Genomic DNA, 19,761 nt, shown 5'->3' on the forward strand with positions numbered 1-19,761 from the left:
TTATCTCAGGAGTATATGGCTGTTTTAACCTTTGAAGCTATTGTAATTTACCTTTTTAAAGGAAGTAAGGAGAACCTTCAAAACATGATCAATCTATCACCCATACCTGATGACACACTCAGAAAACTGAGAATAAAGGGAATCTCCCTAGATCTGACCTAAGAAAAACATACACTAACATCACACTTAATAATATTGACACAGATATTGACACTTCCCCCCCTAATACTGGGAACAAAGCAGGGATGTCCATTCTCCCCATTTTTATTCAACATTATCCTGAAGGTCCTGGCATTGTAATTAGGGGGAAAAAAAACCATGAAATGAAGTGATTACGGAGGAAGAAGTAAAACCATCTATATGGCAGATGTTGTGTTTGTTCACATCACAGGACGCTCTCTCTGGCCGACTTGAGCAACAGAGCCTGGAAGCTGAGCTCCACGGCTGGGGCTTGCCAAGAGGCTGAAGCTTGGTCCAGGCAGGAAACTTCGGGGCAGAATACAGTCAGGGCCAGGAAGTCAGAGCCCGTGACCACAGTGGGGAGGAGGGGGCCCCAGGCCCCTGCATCCTCTCCCAGGGGGAACAAGATCGGGGACACCTGGAGGGAAAAGGGCAGCACCTTGCGGGGAGGAACCGCACCTCTGCTCAGAGTCCTTCACACGGCAGCAGCAGGGACCACCCGCTCAGGAAGCCAAAGACATCACGTTTGCCAGCTGAGCTAAGAAGCCAGGAGGGGATGGAGGTGGTAGGCAGCTGGGGAAAGCACTTCCTGAGGCCTGACCAGGGACTTGCCCAAGACACAGTGGCCCTGTCCACAGGTCTGGGCTTGTTCCCATGCACAGAGCAGGCTGGACAGTCAGCAGCTGGGGCTCCTGGGCGTAAGGGTTAGGAGTTGGGGGGTGCAGGACAGACCTCGCCCAGAGAGCTGTGAGACTGAAGCAAACAGCCGCGTGGTCCTACCTCCACTTCCTGACACACACACGACTGTTCCCGTGTGGGGTCCCATCTTTGGACGCCCTGTTCCCCTGTAAGTGTCCTCCCAGCTCGGGTGGTTGAAAAAACAGTGGCAGATGCTAAGGATAAGTTGGGGGCCAGGACGTAAGTTCAAGAAAGCTCTGGAAATGGGGGTGGGCAAGGGTGGCAGCCTGAGGCTGGGACTTGGGGTAACTGAGGAATATGGGTCACCCACCCCAGGGGGTCAGAGGCGAAGATACAGCTCCCAGAGGAGGTGAGAGTCAGGGTCTGGTAAGCCCCACGGAGAGTGCAGGTCTCAGGGCACGCTCGTGGACCTTGGGCTGCCCTGTCTGGCCTTCCTCCCAGGGACCTTCCCCAGTTCCCTCCGGCCACAGCATGAGGTCATTGCCTGCAGGTTTCCCCACAGCTTGGACTCATCCCTCCCTGAATGATTTGAGCCAGTGGGAGCCACGATTTGCACTGTGCACATCCGAAAGAGCCTTCAGTGAAGGGACTTGTGGGCACAGTGGCGGGGGAGAGGGGGGCTGAACTGACAGAGTAGCACAGACACACACACACTGCCGTGTGCAAAGCACAGAGCTAGTGGGAAGCTGCTGTCTAGCACAGGGAGCCCAGCTCAGCGCTCTGTGATGACAGCAGAAACCAATACTACATTGGAAAGCAAGTGGACTCAAATTAAAAAATGTGATAGGTCAGGACCCTGTCAATCCAGGAAGCAGCCCAAATCAGGCTCAAGAGGCATGAAACTGGGGTCCAGGGCAGCCCACTGCTGTCTACAGAGGCCTCCAGGTTGCGGAATGGGGGGCAGGGAGTCATACATGGGTCTCCGGCCTCTCCATCCTGCCCACATTTCCTCAGGCAAAGGTTGAAAGGCCCCACCCATCACCAAGCACATGGATGGCACATTCAGCTATTAACACTTTAGTCAGAATTAGCTTCTCAGACAAGCCAGTCCCCAGCTTGAAACAGAGAGCCCAAAAGAGAAGTCAGGGCTGAGGTGGCTTGAGAAATGGTTATAAATGTGCCAGGGGTCCTCTCATACCCCCTCCATAAATAGCTGTCCCATCAGCACCTCTCTGGTGCTGAAATTTTTCACTGGGGCTAGGAACACGTTCCAGCATTTTCTCCAGCAGCTCTGGACATAAGAACCAGCTCCACCACCTGCAGGCTGTGCAACTCCAGCAAATCACTTACCATCTCTGAGCCCTCTTGGACTCTAGCCTGCAGGGCCCCGTCCCAGGCCTCAGGTCTCAGAGGGAGCCAAGCGTTACGGAACTTCCCACAAAAACATCCAGGTGCCCCTGGTGATATCTGGGACAAGCCAGGGCTGGCAGTGCCATCCAGGCAGGTGCCCCAAGCCCAGATTGAGACTTCTGGGAGCGCTTGTTCCCATTTGGAGCACTCTCCAACCCTCTACCCAACTGCCATGCCATGCGGGGTAGACGAGATGTCCCAATGGACCCTGGGCATGTTATCTAAGAGGTATTCTGGGGTGATGGCCAGGCCCCTGTCTAGGAGGGAAGCCTGACAAGCTGATCACTGCTAGCGGCCAGGACACTTTCTTTTGTGGGCTCACTGGAAACGGGGCCATCAGAATGGCATGGACACTCTCCTTTGGAATCACGCTCACTTACGTCCAACACAAGGAAGAGTTCGAGGCCCAGCTTCCACAGAGTGAGCCCCGTGTTGGTCCTCGCTCTCTGCTGGAGCCTCGGCACCTGAGAAGCGCGGAAGGGTAGCAGGCGTCTAACCTGGGGCACCTGTGCTGGCGGCCGTGCAGTCCACAGGCCCCACACCACATGCCAGCATCTGCGGTGGACGGCCACGCCCCTCTCCCCACAAGGACCCCGGAGACCTGTGCCCACAAGACCACCAGGCCCCGCCCACCCATGTCTACTCCCGCCCCAGCCCGAGTGGGGACATCATGCTCCCGAGGTCTGCCTCAGGCTGTGTAGAGGAGGGTCAACGTGCACTGCATGAATAGTACGTCCCTTCTCACCCACCCACCGACCCCACCCACCCTGGGACGCGGGAGGGTGCAGAAACAGGACACAGTCCAGGACGGGGCAGCCACGACCTGAGGAGTCAGGGACGCGCTTTGAGGAGGCGTTTACACGTTGCTTTGGCTGCAGAGTTCTCAATGGTGAAATTAACGTGACCGGAAGGCAGACTATTATTTCCCATTTCCTGCCCACACAGGGCAGGACTTGCGTTTGTGGTCACCATCAACCAAGAGCAGCAGCAAACTCCGGGAGAACGGGGAAGGCCCATCCTCACGGGGTCACGTGAGGGGTGCGGGGCATGGAGGACCCAGCACCCCCGGGGTCACTGTCAGCACTAAGCAGACAGCATCAAGGACCCAGAGGCGAGCTGGGCTGTCATGCTTCAATGCAAACAGGCTCCAGGGAGTCCTGGCACCATTGCTACCTTTTTCTCCAGGTGGGAAACGGGAAACCTGGAATTCTTACCTGGCCCGGCACGGCTGGCGGTGAAGACACGGAGAGACGGGTGGCTCCTGGACCTAAGTGGGAAGACCTGGGACCTCCACCCCAAGAGGCGTCTTCACTTAAGTGAAAGGAAAGACGTCTTCTGGACCCGTGACTAAACCGCTCGCGGGCCGGGAAGCCGTACAGTACCCTTTACTCGAATCGCTGGTCTAGTCAGACGCCCCACAAAACGTGTTTTCCCAAAGTCCTGCTCACATTATGCACAGCCCTGCTTTCCTCATCCGTTAAGTAGGCGAGCAACATGCCCTCTTACTGTTGTGAGGTCTGAGAAAGTAGGAAGGACGGGATACTTGGTGGAAAAGGCACTCAACCTTGTCTCATGGACGCTGTTCCTCCAGCTTCCCTACACCTGAGGCCCTGAGGGAAGGGACAACTTCAAGGCCAATCACAAAATCCTCACCCTCCCTCCAGCCAATCAGGAGAATCTCACCCTCCCTCCAGCCAATCAGGAGAACCTCACACTCCTCCCAGCCAATCAGAAGAATCTCATCCTCCTTCCAGCCAATCAGGAGACCGTCACTCTCCCTCCAGCCAATCAAATGACTGCCCCACTTGCTAACTCCACAACTTTGCTCCTGCAGTTTTCTGTTCCTAGAATGCCCTTCCTCCTTCACTGCTTGGGGCTGTTCTGTAGCTTTCTCAAGGCCTGGCTCAGCCACGTCCTCCTCTGGGAAGCTCTGTGTCACCCCGGGCAGAAGGGAAGAGCACTGGCCATCTTGGACTCCCAAAGCCCAGCCACACCCCATCCTGCAGGCAGGCATCTGAGGCACTGTCTTTGCCCAAACTATGAGGCTGGACCTGGAATCAGAGACCCTTGGCTGTGAGCTGGTGGGCCTATTCCCTACCCCTTCTGGAGCCCAGCATCCTCATGGGCACAGAGGTGTAAGACGTCTGTCCCCAGTCTTTGAGAGCATCATGGGAGTGGATGGGCAGTCTGTCTACTTCTGAGGACAGGGCATTCAGCCATTTATATTATTCTTTCTCTCACCCTGCTCTGTGCCAGCCCCGACCAGGCCCAAGAGAATCAGACGCCACCCTGGGGTTGCTTCTGAAATGAAAATCAACCAGACACTGACATCAAGTGTGAAAAATGCTGGGGGCTCTGCAGAGGGCCTCAGTCAACCAGGGAGGGCTTCCAGGAAGACGTGACACCTAAGCTCTGTGTTCTTGTAACTTAATATTTATTTGGCACATGTGCCAGACTACCCAAGCCAGGTGCATCACCCGTTTGATGTCTCCCAGCACCTGTGAGGCAGTACACTGATTTTACAGATGAGGGAGCTAAGGTTTGGGGAGGAGACGTCCCTTGCCCTGGCCACCCAGATGGTATACTCAGAGCCAGGTAGAAGGTGCGTGTGGGGAGGTATGGGGGTGCAGTTCCTGGTGGAGGGGACAGAGGGACAGCAGCACTGGACGCAAGGAGAGTCTGGGTGTTTGTGGGGCGGGGGGGCGGGGGGGACTCTAGGAAGTTTGGCCAGAGCATAGATAGGCGAGTGACGAGAGCCTCATCACGGTGATGATGAGAGCAGAGATGGTGAGAAGGGGCAGCAGGGAGCCATAGATGGTGCTAGGCAGGGAGGCATCTGGTCAAATGGATGACTTAGAAAGACAGTTCTGGGACGAGAGGGCCATCACTCAGAAGGAGTGAAGTGGACATGAGGACAAGATACAGACAGCGCAGGGGTCACACTTGGCTCTCAGAGCAAGACGCGGGGGAAGGAGTGACTGTCCCTGGCTCTGGGAAAAGCTTTTGTTTTCCACCTCCAGGGTGGCACCCACCCCCCAGCTCCAGATGTGAGTGGCCACCTGCCTGACGGACACCTGGTGGAACAGCAAGTGGGCAGGTCTGTCCTAACCCAGCATCTCCAGCTCCTGTCCCTGCCGGACCTGCCCTCTGCATCTCAGCAAATGACGTGACCTTCCTTCCAGGGCTCAGACCCAGACTTGGGAGTTGCCCTTGACTTTTTTTTCACCCCAGCCTCCAACCCATCATGTAGTTCTGTTATCTGCTCTGTGCCCGAAGTTCACCCACAATCCAGCCAGTCCCCACCTCCACGGCCAGGCCCCTGGTCTGAGCCATTGCTGCCTCTCACCTAGCCACAGCCTGTTCCTCGAGGAATCCAGAAGCATTCTGAAATCCTGAGTTGAATTAGGATTAAACTGGATTAATCCTAATAAGGATTAAATCCTAACTAGGATTAAATTAGCATTAATTAAAGTCACTGCTCTGGTCAAAGCCCACCAGGGGTGTCCTGGTCACGCCAGCTTACTCCACAATCCTCCTCCCAGGGCCAAACCAGATCTAAGCCCTGACCTCATCTCCTACTGTTTCGTGTCCCCTCTCCAGCCTCCTTGGTGTTCCTCAAACTCACTGTATTAACAGCTGCCTCAGGGCCTTTGCACTTGCTGTTCCTTGCCTGGGATGCTGTCTCTGGAGACAGTCATGTGACTTGCCCCCGCTATTCATTCTGTTTAAACATTACCTCTTCAGCTCCTTTGGGACCTCCTTTCCCATTATTCTCAGTCTCCCCTCACCCTGATTTTCTTCATATTACTTAGTCCTCACATCATGTCAGGTAATGATTTGTTTTTTTGTTCTATCACTGTTTGCCCCCCTCTCAAGATTGTCAGTGCCCTGAGGTCATGATCCTTACCTTATTAAATACTCCTGGAACCCCAGTGCCCAGAAGGGGCCTGGCACACAGTAGGGCACAGAATATATGTTCATAGAATATACAAACATAGAATGTATGTTCATTGAATGAGCGAGTGAATGACAGTCTCAGTTGATGTTTCTGGTGCTTTCCCTCTCGTTGCATTTCCCTCTCGTTGCATCCATGGTCTCCCTGGATCACCCTCAGGAATGGGAGGCTAGGAGAGGGTGAGACACTTGTGCAAAATCACACAGCTCAACCTCTGTCCCTGAGTCTATCTGCACTTCCCTTCCTTCTCTTGTGAACTCAGGGTAGGCTTGGCAGATCCCAGTGCCTGTGGAGTAAGGAGAAACATCATCTCACACCGCAAGTGGGGGAGGAGGCCCCACAGGTGCTATTTTAGTGACTCGGGGCAGGTAGGGCCTGAAAGGGCCAGCTGGGGGCCCCACAGCCTGACTTATTCACCGGATCCCTGGGCACGCCAGGTGTCCTCACGTGCACAATGTGTGTTCCTGCAGTAAGAACAGAGGAGTGAGCATACGTCTCTATAGGGTCAAAAGCACGCGCTCTGGTGCCGGGCTGCCTAGTTCCAGTTCCAGATCCCCCACCTCCTGGGGGCGTGACCCTGCGTAAGTTACCTCGCCACTCTGTGCCTGAGTGGTCTTGTCTTTAAAGTGGGTATGGCGATTGCCACCTATTCGACTGGGCTGGTGGTGGGTTTAATGGATTAATACATAACAGCATAATGCCTGGCCCAAGATAAAAATTCAGAAAGTACCAAGTCGGAGACAGTGTCTTAAATCATGTCCTTTTCTAGTCTTGGTTGCAGGTCGTGAGGCATCTGACTTTCATCCAAAGATGGATTACTGAGATAAGCTTCAGAAACAAACTTGGAGTGCCCTTTAATAGTTCGATTAAATTTTACATTCACATGCTAGCAAAATTATGCTCAAAATCCTTCAAACTAGATTTTAGCTGTATGTGAACCAAGAACTTCCAGATGTATGAGCTGGATTTAGAAAAGGCAGAGGAACCAGAGATCAAATGGCCAACACCCCCTAGATCATAGAAAAAGCAAGGGAATTGCAAAAAAAAAAATCTATTTCTGCTATATTGACTATGTTAACGTCTTTGACAGTGTGGATCACAACAAACTGTGGAAAATTCTTAAAGGGATGAAAATACCAGACCACCTTACCTGCCTCCTGAGAAATCTGTATGCAGGATAAGAAGCCAACAGTTAGAATTGGACATGGAACAAAGGACTGGTTCAAAATTAGGAAAGAAGTATGTCAAGGCTGTATACTGTCACCCTGTTTATTTAACTTATCTGCAGAGTACATCATGTAAAATGCCAGGTTGGATGACTCACAAGCTGGAATCAAAATTGCCAAGAGAAATATCAACTACCTCAGATATGCAAATGATACCACTTTAATGGCAGAAACTGAAGAGGAACTACAGAGCCTCTTGGTGAAAGTGAAGGAGGAGAGTGAAAAAGGTGGCTTAAAACTCAGCATTCACAAAATGAAGATCATGGCATCCAGTCCCATCATTTCATGGCAATAGATGGGGAAAATGTGGAAACAGTGACAGATTTCATTTTCTTGGGCTCCAAAATCACTGTGAATGGTGACCGCAACCACAAAATTAAAATAACCTTGCTCTTTGGAAGAAAAGCTATGACAAACCTAGACAGCATTTTAAAAAGCAGAGACATTACTTCGCCATCAAAGTCCATATAGTCAAAGCTATGGTTTTTCCAGTAGTCATGTACAGATTTGAGAGTTGGACCATAAAGAAGGCTGAGCACCAAAGAATTGATGCTTTTGAACTGTGGTGTTAGAGAAGACTCTTGAGAGTCCCTTGGACTGAAGGAGATCAAACCAGCCAATCCTGAAGGAAATCAGTCCTGAATATTCATTGGAAGGCCTGATGCTGAAGCTGAAGTTCCAAAACTTTGCCCACCTGATGCAAAGAACTGACTCATTGGCGAAGACCTTGATGCTGGGAAAGATTGAGGGCAGGAGGAGAAGGGGACGACAGAGGATGAGATGGTTAGATGGCATCACTGACTCCATGGATGTGAGTTTGAAGAAACTCTGGGAGATACTGAAGGACAGGGAAGCCTGGTGTGCTGCAGTCCATGGGGTCTCAAAGAGTCAGACAGGACTCAGCGACTGAACAACGAACATAACAGCAAAGAACTATCCAGAAAATGAGTCTTAGTAGAAGACCTCCATTAACAAATCAGGATTTAACATTCACCGAAACATCTTTTTCTTCCTAGATTACCCTCATTTTTACCAAATATAACCAAATTAAGACTAGTTTGTTTATGAAATAGTTCTGGTCTCAATAAACTTGGCCTGATGATTTATATAACCACAATTGATCATAGACTTTTTGCTTTGCTGGAAAAAAAAATTCAGAAGGTAGTAGTAGTACTAATAAGAATAATAATGGAGATCTTGTGACTCTGTGTGGACCGAGCAAGATGCTACATGGCACTGACCCCTAATTAGTTCTAACTCTTCGAGAATAACCAGCACCCAAATGTACCTCCCATTCGCCCCCTGACCTGCCCCTTCACCCTCATCGTCCTGACCAACCGGCCTCCCAGCCCACAGCAAAGCCAAGGCTTGGCTCCTCCCTGACACAGAGAAGGAAGCGGGCTGGAGATGCAGGGACTCACCCAAGGTCACAAACAGAGTGCTAGTGGGGGCCCAGGTTTCATCCTCTTTAGGAAGGGTCCCTTGACCCCTGCCCAGCTCGCTCTAGCTTCCCTATCATGTGCTGCTGTAATAGCCTAACCCTCACCTTGCAGATAACTCATCACAGCTGTGGTCATTTCTTTCTGGTCTGCCTTCTCTGCCAGAGCCTGAGCTGTTGGTGTAAAATTCCCTGTACCTGGGCCTAAGTTAAAGCTGGTTTTCAGTAAATATTTACTGAATAGATGAGTGTACAGATGGATGGATGAGTGGATGGATGAATAGATGGGTGGATGGGTGAGTAAGTGGATAGATGGGTAGATGAATGGATGAATGCGTGGATTAGTGGTGGATGAATGGATGGGTGGGTGGTGGGTAAGTGGATAGATGGGTGGATGGATTGATGGATGGATGGATGGATGGGGGTTGGGTAGGTGGAGAGACAGACTCCAGAGACAGTGCTCTCCATGTCACAGCTCAGTGAGTCTTTCTTCATCATCTGGACACAAGGAGGCCTTAATGACCTCTGAGATCTAAAAGAGACTCTAAAATCTTATGAGCCAAATGCACTTACCTCAGTGGCCTCAGTCTCTCCATCTATGAAATAGTGAGAACAAGACCAGCCTGCCTAGATTCCAGGCTTCCCAGGATAAGCCGGTGAAAGGACAAGTAGAACAGCACCTTGAAAACAGTTTGTGCTGCAAAGAGTTCATCAGGTGATAATTCAGTCAGCTTTGGTGAGGGTGCCAAGGGGGCGGCTGTGACACGGGCCCTGGAAGTGTACATGGGTGTGCCCTGCTGGCAGGCAGGCTGGCGGAGGGGGGCCAGCAGCCTTCGAGACACTGGTGCCTCTGACGCAGTAATGCCGCTTCTAGGAACAGACCCTAAAGAGGTAATCAAGGATTCCCAAAGAGGAATCCTGACGCACAAGAATGGCTGCTCTAGTGTTGCCGTGGAGAGGAAAAGGTCCAGAAGACAGCAGGGCCTGGCGGAGCCCAGCACGCGAGTGCAATACTACCCAGCTGAGCAAACACTGGTGTTTCGAGACTGACTCTCTGACGTGGGGAAATGCCTGTGATAAAACGTAAGTGAAAAAAGAATCAAGATGGGAGACTGCAAGTGGAGTACGATCTCTGGCCTACCGGGGGAAGAGAGTCTGTTTTTGAGCATTTGCACAGAAAAAGTCCCAGATGGATACATACCCAAATGCCTGGTGATCTCGAGGTGGGGGAATTTCCTCGTAGTTTTCCATATTATGAAAAACCCGTATTAGGGGATGCAGACCAAGGGATGGGTCTCCATCTCTGACTTTCTTTTCCTGAGCCGCAAGCAGGGAAGCCCTTGCCCTCCCAAAAGGGGGTGAGGGTCTAAGGTCAGGGGAGTGGGGGAGAAATCTTCTTCCTGGCAGTTTCACTAGGAGCCTCGCCCTTTCAAATATCAGGACATAGCAACCTCTAGGCCCTCCTGCTGCCCCTGGGGATGGACTATGGACACTTGCTCACTCACACACACACACACACAGACACACACACAGGTCGCAGAGTCAGTACTGAGTGCACACGCACACACACGCACACAGACACACGCACACAGACACACACACACACACACACCCACCCACCCACCCACCCACGGCCCTCAGGGCCTGCTCTGACCTGCAGGGGCGAACCGGGGATCCAGCGCTGGAGCCCACTGACAACGTGGAGCTCCGGCTCTGCCCCGCACCGACCGCGGATCACCGAGCTCCTCCCCGTGACTCAGTGTCCCCACGTGCGCAGCCACGAGGACCCTCACAACCCCAACCCTCAGTGGGCAGCTGCAGAAGGAAGGAATGAACCAGGGACAGGGGCACGAACTGGGGAGGGCAGGTCCTTCCTGACTCTCCCAGGCCTGCGGTTTCCAGCCCCCTCGGGCTAGCGTCGGGAAGGGGGGGCGCGGAAGGATAGGGCAGGGGGGACAGTGGCCTGGCACCTGCGGGGCTCCAGGGGTCTGAGGTTTGGGGACCTGGGGAAACTAGAGCAGAGTCCGGGAACCCATCCCCTCTCCCCTGAATTCCCGGGGCTGTAGAAGCGGGGGCAGGCGTTGGGGAGGGGCGGTGGGGAGCTGGTTCAGACCGAGACAAAGACGGTATCAGGACCCCGGATCAGAACGTGGTCGGCGCGTGAATCTCCGTAATTAACGCTCTGCTGTCTCAACTCCTGAGAAAATACATAAGACATGTAATTGCCTTTGTATGTCGGACACTCATTAGGAGAATAATAAATGTTATTATTTATTAATATGGTAATGAATCATTCGGTTTTTAAAAATTAAACCGCTCACAAATTAAATGTAAATTATGGGGCCCGGCGTTGATGGAGAGGGCTCCCTGGGGAAGGGCCGCCCCGCGCTCCCTCCGCAGAAATGAGCCGCTGGGCCCTTTAATGAGGCGCGGGGGGCTGGAGGCGGCGGGGTGACGCGAGGACACGGCCGGCTCGCGGGGACATCCTGCCCCCTGCCGGCCGCGCGAGGCTCCCGCCGCTCTTTCCAGAAGCCGCTCATCCCGCTCGGGGTGCTGGCCGCCCCTCAACCCCTCGCCTGGCAGACGGCCCCCCGCGACACGCATGCATTCCGCGGCCCAAATCTGTTAGGAGTAAGGTGCCTGACCCTGGAAGAGCCTGCTCCCCGCTAAAGGAAAAATGCAGCTTCTGCTGGAGTCAGGCTGGGCCAGGGCTCCGGGCTATCAGCACCAATTCCCCCCCACCGACCCGCGCTCAGCGCACCCCGGAGAGAAGAAAGAGTTTTTAATCCCCACTTGACACAGGAGCCAAGTGAAGCTCAGAGACGTTAAGTGCCTTCCTGAGGTCACACAGCTGAGTCCAGCCCACCAGCTGTACTGGATGCCAAAGACTGTTCTCTTCTCCCTCTGCCTGGTGGCCTAGGTAACACCTAGGTTTCCAAATTGCGCCCCCAACCCCCACCCCCAGAGCCTGTTCCAGGCACACTGACACAGTATGAACAGGTAAGGTTATCGGTTTCTGAGGGCTGACTCCCTGACGGACATCCAGCCAGGTATGACCTCAAGTGCTGGAGGCACAGTTCCATCCACCCATCCTGCAGTTGAGAACACTGAGGCGCTTGCCCAGTTCAACAGTGAGGAAGGGAGGGCAGAAGCTGGAACCAAGGCTTGCCAAGTCCAGGGTCTGAGCCCTTGAGCACTGGACAGCCAGCCCAGGTTCTTCTGGTTCCCACAAGCGGGAGGAAGTGCCACCCCCGCCCCCATCCATGCCCAGAACACACGGCCGGGGTCAGTGGCCGCGCCTTTGGTGGGCACCTGAGCTAAAGCAAGGAAGTGAATCGTTGTTGACTTAAGCCCTGCATGATGTGGGCAGAGAGGGTGCTTCCAGCTCCTGTCATGAACAGTGCCGCGGCGGGCATCTTGGAGTTTAGGACTGTTTCCCTAGGAAGGATTCCCGGAATCAGACTCCTGAACCAGAAGCCGGGACAGTTTTAGGTTTGGGATGCATGTTGCTCAATTGCCTTCTGATAAATGGATCCTAATTAACACCCATTTGGGGAGGGTCTCCACCCACCCCCCCAGCCACGCTGGGCAGCCTCTGAGAGACAGCCTATGACAGGTCCTGAACCCCTACCCCCACCTGCTTCCCCTTCCCCCAGCCTGGTGACCTTGGGAAACCCAGCTGGTCTATGAGTCACCTTCTCCACAAGTCAGCCCAGAACTTCCAGGATGCGCACTGCCCCTTGAGCCAGTGCCACCTGACTCCCCACTGCCTCAGGGTCAGAGGTGGACAGGCACAGCCACAGCTGGTCCCTCGTCCCCTCACTTCGTCCTGGTCTTGCTCCCCAAGGAACCCCAGCCGAATACCATGCCATTCTTTGGTCCTTAAACACAGCTCCCCTCCCCACATTGATCCTGCGTCCACCTTCAGGATATGGTTCTTCCTGAGTACCCTCCCTCACTCCCATCAGACATTCTTTCAGATGATTGTCATAGCAACGGCCATTGAGTGCCCATTATTCCCCAGGTCCTGATCTAAGGCTACATTCCCGTCATTTTCCTAACTTGTTATAGGTGAGTAGCCTGCCATGTGGCCGAGCTGTGATCTGACCCTGGAGTCACGCCCCAGCCACTTGGGTCTCCACTGTCTGCCCAGACTGAAGCACAGATCCCCCAGATGTGCCCAGGCTGGGAGGTCCCGAAACATACACGAGGGTGGGTCCACTGCTGAATTCCCATTACCCTGCAGAGAGCTGGGGCCGGGATTGGCCCTGCACTGTGCCTGCGGGAGTCACGGGTCCTCTCCGGACAGGTGGTACCCAGACCCTGGGGTCTACCCCAGCTGCTTCCCACATAACCTTCTGTCCCTCTGCTCCTTGGAGCCCAGCTCCCCAGTCTCGTCTTGGGGCCCCCTCTTGCCCCAATATCTGATTTGGGGAACAGTCTTCCTCAGCCTGATATGACTCTATTTTCTGCCCTGCATCCCAGCCCTGCCTCGTGTTCCCAGACCCCTGTCACAGGAGGGGGGACAGACAGAACGTTCTGTATTATTGCTGTTATCTCTCCGCTGGCTGACACACCAGCTAATTTGTTTCAATCTCACCCCTCCCTTATTGATCAGCGTTCTAACCAGAGCGTTGTGTTACATGACTTGTTCCCATGGCAACCATCAGATAAATGCACGAATCTGATGTGTCTGTTTCCTGAGCCAGATCTCCCCCTAAGAGCTCGCAGGGAACAAATCTCCTTTCATATCCGCCACTGTTTTCTGAAAGCTCGGGATATTGTTCAGAACAAGTCATTTTTTAAAAATATTAAAAAAAAAAAAAAAAAAGAACTTAACCAGGTTTCCCAACAGATATAAAGTTGTTTCATAAGGTGCATCATACTTTAGAAATATGAAACAAGATTTTAAAAAAAAACCTTTGACCAAGTTCATCTTTCTTCTGAGACTTTCTCCTTAGGAAACAAGCTGAAATCTGCAAACATGTCTCTGCATAATGATATCAGCCCCGTCATTTATCAAGAGAAAAACTGGAAACAGCCTGAAAGTTCAACAACAGAAGATTCAAATAAACTGTGGTTCACACACTTACCAAGATATTACTGAGATATTTTAAATGTTATCTGAAAGAGGGAAGCCTGTGTCAAATGATGGGAAGTGAAGGAAACAGGATAAAAACAGTGTCTTCCCCGGAGACCATAATGCATGTAAACAAATCTCAACTCTGGGGAGCGGAGGGGGGGAACGTTCACAGAAAAACACACACCTAAACGCTCACAGAACTGTTTCTATTAGTAGACTGTGCTATTTTTCTCTCCTTATTCACCTATTCAACAGATGTTTGTGGACCACCTGTTCCAAGCATTGGGAGCAGAACAGTTTGTTACTGTAGTTTCCTAAGTGTGTTTAATGAGTATGTGTTACTTTTAAACAGAAAGGATAGTGTTTTTTTTTTTTTCCAAAAGCCAGGATGTATTTTTCATCCATTATTGGTATCAAAATAAAGATATTTCATGCCAGAGGAGAGCTTGTGGGCACACAGGCCCCCTGCTGGCAGAAGTAAGGATTACAGCTGCTTTATCTGGAGAGTGATAACCCTCCCCACCTAAGCACTGCCAAGTTGACATTTACTTCCCTCCGGGGAAGCCTGAGCCCCCACCAGCCCTCTCTGCAGAGGAGGAGAAGAAAGCTGCTAGAAACCAGGCACCGCCCAGAGCGGATCCTGCAGGTTTAATCTCAGGGTGGGGTTGGCAGCTTCTCAGTGCTCCAGGGCAGCACGTCCCTGTGTCTCCCTGGCCTCAGTTTCCTCCACTGCACAATGAGGGCGATGACTCCACCCAGGCCGGCTTCCTCTGAGGATTACAGGAGGTATGATGAGGAGCGGCTTGTCACACAGGCACCCAAACCTACCCCCCGACCCACCATCACCGCTTTTTTTTTTTTTTTTACAGCCAGCAAGCATGCCAGCATGGCATTTTCTGGTTTTGATATCTCAGGGAAAAGTGTGTGCGTGCTCCATCACTCAGTCATGTCCAACTCTTTGCAACCCCATAGACTCTAGCCCAGCAGGCTTCTCTGTCCATGGGATTTCCCAGGCAAAATATTGGAGTGGGTTGTAATACTGGAGTGGGTTGCATTTCCTCCTCCATAGGATCTTCCAGACCCAGGGATCAAACCGACATCTCCTGGCAGCAGATCCTTTACCACTGAGACACCTGGGAAGCTCACCCCGGAGAGGAGTTCCTTGTTATTTCCAAGCCTCCCCCTTCTCCTCCACTCCCAGATCCCCAGCCCACCGGTTTCCACCCTAAGCCCACGTCCCCTCAGACCAGGCCAGCAGGGGTCACCTCAGGGCCCACGTTCATGCCAAGTTTGTTCAGTTGTTCCATGGTATTTGACAACTTGAAAAATCTTTTCTTTTTTTAAAGGCAAAGTCCCACCTTTAATAGGAATCCAACATTTTCTTAATAGTCCTAATTCAGCAGCTGGAGGAATTTTCTGGATTTGAAAAGAGTGAAAAAAAAAAAAAGATCACTGCTAGCTTCTGATGGAACATGCATAATCCTGGCTGGATTCGAGATTTAGGGGTAGGGAGAGAGATTCTACCTTCTGGGCCAATGCTCCGCCCTGGAATTTGTAGGACAGCAGCCTGAGCCTAAGATCATGGCATCCAGTTCCATCACTTCATGGCAAATAGATGGGGAAACAATGGAAACAGTGACAGACTTTATTTTCCTGGGCTCCAGAATCACTTTGTTTCTTTTTTTTTTTCTTCTTTTTAATTTTTTAATTTTTTTTTTTTTTAAATTTCAGGTATACACATGCTCCCCATCCTGAACCCTCCTCCCTCCCCCCTCCCCATACCATCCCCCTGGGCCGTCCCAGCGCACCAGCCCCAAGCATCCAGCATCGTGCACTGAACCTGGACTGGCATCTCGTTTCATACATGACATTTCACATGTTTCAATGCCATTCTCCCAAATCTTCCCACCCTCTCCCTCTCCCACAGAGTCCATAAGACTGTTCTATACATCAGTGTCTCTTTTGCTGTCTCGTATACAGGGTTATCGTTACCATCTTTCTAAATTCCATATATATGCGTTAGTATACTGTATTTATGTTTTTCCTTCTGGCTTACTTCACTCTGTATAATAGGCTCCAGTTTCATCCACCTCATTAGAACTGATTCAAATGTATTCTTTTTAATGGCTGAGTAATACTCCATTGTGTATATGTACCACAGCTTTCTTATCCATTCATCTGCTGATGGACATCTAGGTTGCTTCCATGTCCTGGCTATTATAAACAGTGCTGCGATGAACATTGGGGTACACGTGTCTCTTTCCCTTCTGGTTTCCTCAGTGTGTATGCCCAGCAGTGGGATTGCTGGATCATAAGGCAGTTCTATTTCCAGTTTTTTAAGGAATCTCCACACTGTTCTCCATAGTGGCTGTACTAGTTTGCATTCCCACCAACAGTGTAAGAGGGTTCCCTTTTCTCCACACCCTCTCCAGCATTTATTATTTGTAGACTTTTGGATCGCAGCCATTCTGACTGGTGTGAAATGGTACCTCATAGTGGTTTTGAATTGCATTTCTCTGATAATGAGTGATGTTGAGCATCTTTTCAAGTGTTTGTTAGCCATCTGTATGTCTTCTTTGGAGAAATGTCTATTTAGATCTTTGGCCCATTTTTTGATTGGGTCATTTATTTTTCTGGAGTTGAGCTGTAGGAGTTGCTTGTATATTTTTGAGATTAGTTGTTTGTCGGTTGCTTCATTTGCTATTATTTTCTCCCATTCTGAAGGCTCTCTTTTCACCTTGCTAATAGTTTCCTTTGATGTGCAGAAGCTTTTAAGTTTAATTAGGTCCCATTTGTTTATTTTTGCTTTTATTTCCAATATTCTGGGAGGTGGGTCATAGAGGATCCTGCTGTGATGTATGTCAGAGAGTGTTTTGCCTATGTTCTCCTCTAGGAGTTTTATAGTTTCTGGTCTTATGTTGAGATCTTTAATCCATTTTGAGTTTATTTTTGTATATGGTGTTAGAAAGTGTTCTAGTTTCATTCTTTTACAAGTGGTTGACCAGATTTCCCAGCACCACTTGTTAAAGAGATTGTCTTTAATCCACTGTATATTCTTGCCTCCTTTGTCAAAGATAAGGTGTCCATATGTGCGTGGATTTATCTCTGGGCTTTCTATTTTGTTCCATTGATCTATATTTCTGTCTTTGTGCCAGTACCATACTGTCCAGAATCACTTTGAATGGGGACTGCAGCCATGAAATTAAAAGACGCTGGCTCCTTGGAAGAAAAGTGATGGCAAACCTAGACAGCATGTTGAAAAACAGACATCAGTTTGTCAACAAAGGTCCATATAGTCAAAGCTATAATTTTTCCGATAGTCATGTATGGATGTGAGAGTTGGACATTAAGAAGATTGAGCACTGAAGAATTGATGCTTTCGAACTGTGGTGATGGAGAAGACTCTTGAGAGTCCCTTGGACTGCAAGGAGATCAAACCGGTCAATCCTGGAGGAAAGCAACCCTGAATATGCGTTGGAAGGACTGATGCTGAAGCTGAAGCTCCAATACTTTGGCCACCTGATGCGAAGAACTGACCCACTGGAAAAGATCCTGATGCTGGGAAAGACTGAAGGCAGGAGGAGAAGGGGGCGACAGAGGATGAGATGGTTGGATGGCATTGTCAGGCGAGTGCATGCTCCTCAGTTCTTTGTCTCGTCACAACAAAGATTTGGAGTGACAGAAATTAAAGCCCCCTCGGCATGTCACAGCTCTCGGGTCTTAGACAGACCATGTTAGAGCTCTCAGTTCTCGAACGGACCATGTTACAGCTCTTAGACAAATCAGTGTTGCAGCTCAGTGTTGCAGCTCTGTTTTATTTAGAAGATAGCAGGAAAATCCATCTTTGAGGCTTGAGGGCACGTTGATCCAAAGACTCGAAGAGAAGAGCACCCCAGCACGCGGGGGAGAGAGAGAGCCCTTTGGCTCCTCTTTTCCTGTGTTCCCCACCCCACCACCACCCCACCACCACCCCCACCCCACCCCCCGGGCCTGCCCTATGCAAATTGGGCTTAGTCAGGAGTGCTGTTCTACCTGAAGTCCTCACTCCCGTCCTCGGACCTTCCTTTAACCTTCCTCTGTTCTAGTTTCGTGGGCTTTTCCCTTCCTTGTCTTTTAGCCATTTTGGACTCCTTTTCCCTATTCTACCTACCTAACCGCATCATTGACTCAGTGGGCATGAGTTTGAGCAAACTCCAGGAGATAGTGAAGGACAGGGGAGCCTGGCGTGCTGCAGTTCATGGGGTCCCAAAGAGTCAGGCACGACTTAGCAACTGAATAACTCCTGAGCCTGGCTGCTTCGGGGTTGTGATTCAGCAGATGTGAGCCTCAGAGGGGAATGGCATGTGGGGGGCGGGGGTTGGAGGAAGGTAGGGGAGATAATGGTTCTTCCCGAACTTTCCAAGTCTTTTCCACATAACTGTATGTCAAGAATGCAACCCAGGCAGGTGGCGGGGGAAGAAGGGGGACAGCTGTGGACTTGATTTTGCACTGGGAGGTGATTCGAGGCAGCGGACAGGAATGCGGGTCACTCCATCCTTGCTGGAGGGCTCTGGCACCACCCATGCCAAGTCTAAAACGGTGCCTGCCCTCGCATCAGCACCTCCACCTGAGGTAGGTGAGCATGGGAAAGAAGTACAGACAGGCAGGACCACTTAGCTCCTCCAGCGATCACTGCTACAGTGTAGTCAATGGGCAGAGTGGACCAGCCCCTAGTGTTCACAAGGGGCCTGCTGAGTTAGCAAATCATGGTTCAGCCATACCTTGGAATGTGAATAAAAATATTACTATAAAGACTTGCCTAGTGGTCCAGTGGTTAAGAATCCACCTGGCCCTGCAGGGGACACAGGTTCGATCCCTTGTCTGGGAGGATTCCACGTGCTGCAGGGCAACTAAGCCCGTGCAACACAACTGCTGAAGCCCGCATACCCTGGAGCCCATGCTCTGCAACAAGAGAAGCCACGCCCAGGAGGAGCCCACGCACCGCAACTACAGAAAGCTCCCACGCAGCCGTGAAGACCCAGCGCAGCCAAAAATAAAATAATAAATAATCTGCAAAAATATTATCATAGATAATTCCTTAAAAAGGTGGTCTCACCACACTGTCCAGCGAGAAGAGCAGATTACAGAGCACTGCAGAATGATGCAAGTTGTGTTCAGTAGAATAGTAGGGACATCTAGATCTTTTAGGCCCAGAAAAAAGTCTAGGAAGATATTTGCCAAAAGGCAATGGTGATCCCCTCTGAATGTCTTCTCTTTTTTAATTCTCTACATTTTCCGGTATTTCCCACAATGAATGAATGTATCTTTTTGTTTATTGCTGAGCATGGCCTAGGAGACAGACTGCCTGGGTCCAACCCTTCCTGTGTGCCCCTAGGCAAGTACCTTAACCTCCCTGTGCTTCAGTTTCCTCTCAGAAACAATGAGGACAGCACCTCTCAGGGGCTTGCAGAAGTTAAAACAAAATGCTTAGCTCACTGGCTAGAAGATAGAAAGTACCCAAAATGTCAGTGGTTGTTATTATGTGCTTGTTTCTCTACATGTAAACATGTCACTGTGCTGGGCGCTGAGAATTCAGCAGAGGCAACCGAACTCCAGTGGGGAACAGACATTAAACCAACACACACGATTAATTCACTGCATTAGGAGCAATGATTAATTCATTACATTGAGGAGTGAAGCTATGCAGGCACTTTGAGAGCACTTACCAGGGGGACCTTGTTGAGGATTTTGATCATTATCTTAGGAGCAGTGGGAAGCCTGATATTCAGAGGTTTCAAGGAAGATGGTAAGATCAGAAGCGTGTGGTTTAAAAATTCCCTGTGTCTTCCCT

Source organism: Bos indicus, chromosome 21, assembly GCF_029378745.1.
Source record: "Bos indicus isolate NIAB-ARS_2022 breed Sahiwal x Tharparkar chromosome 21, NIAB-ARS_B.indTharparkar_mat_pri_1.0, whole genome shotgun sequence".
NCBI lineage: Eukaryota > Metazoa > Chordata > Mammalia > Artiodactyla > Bovidae > Bos > Bos indicus.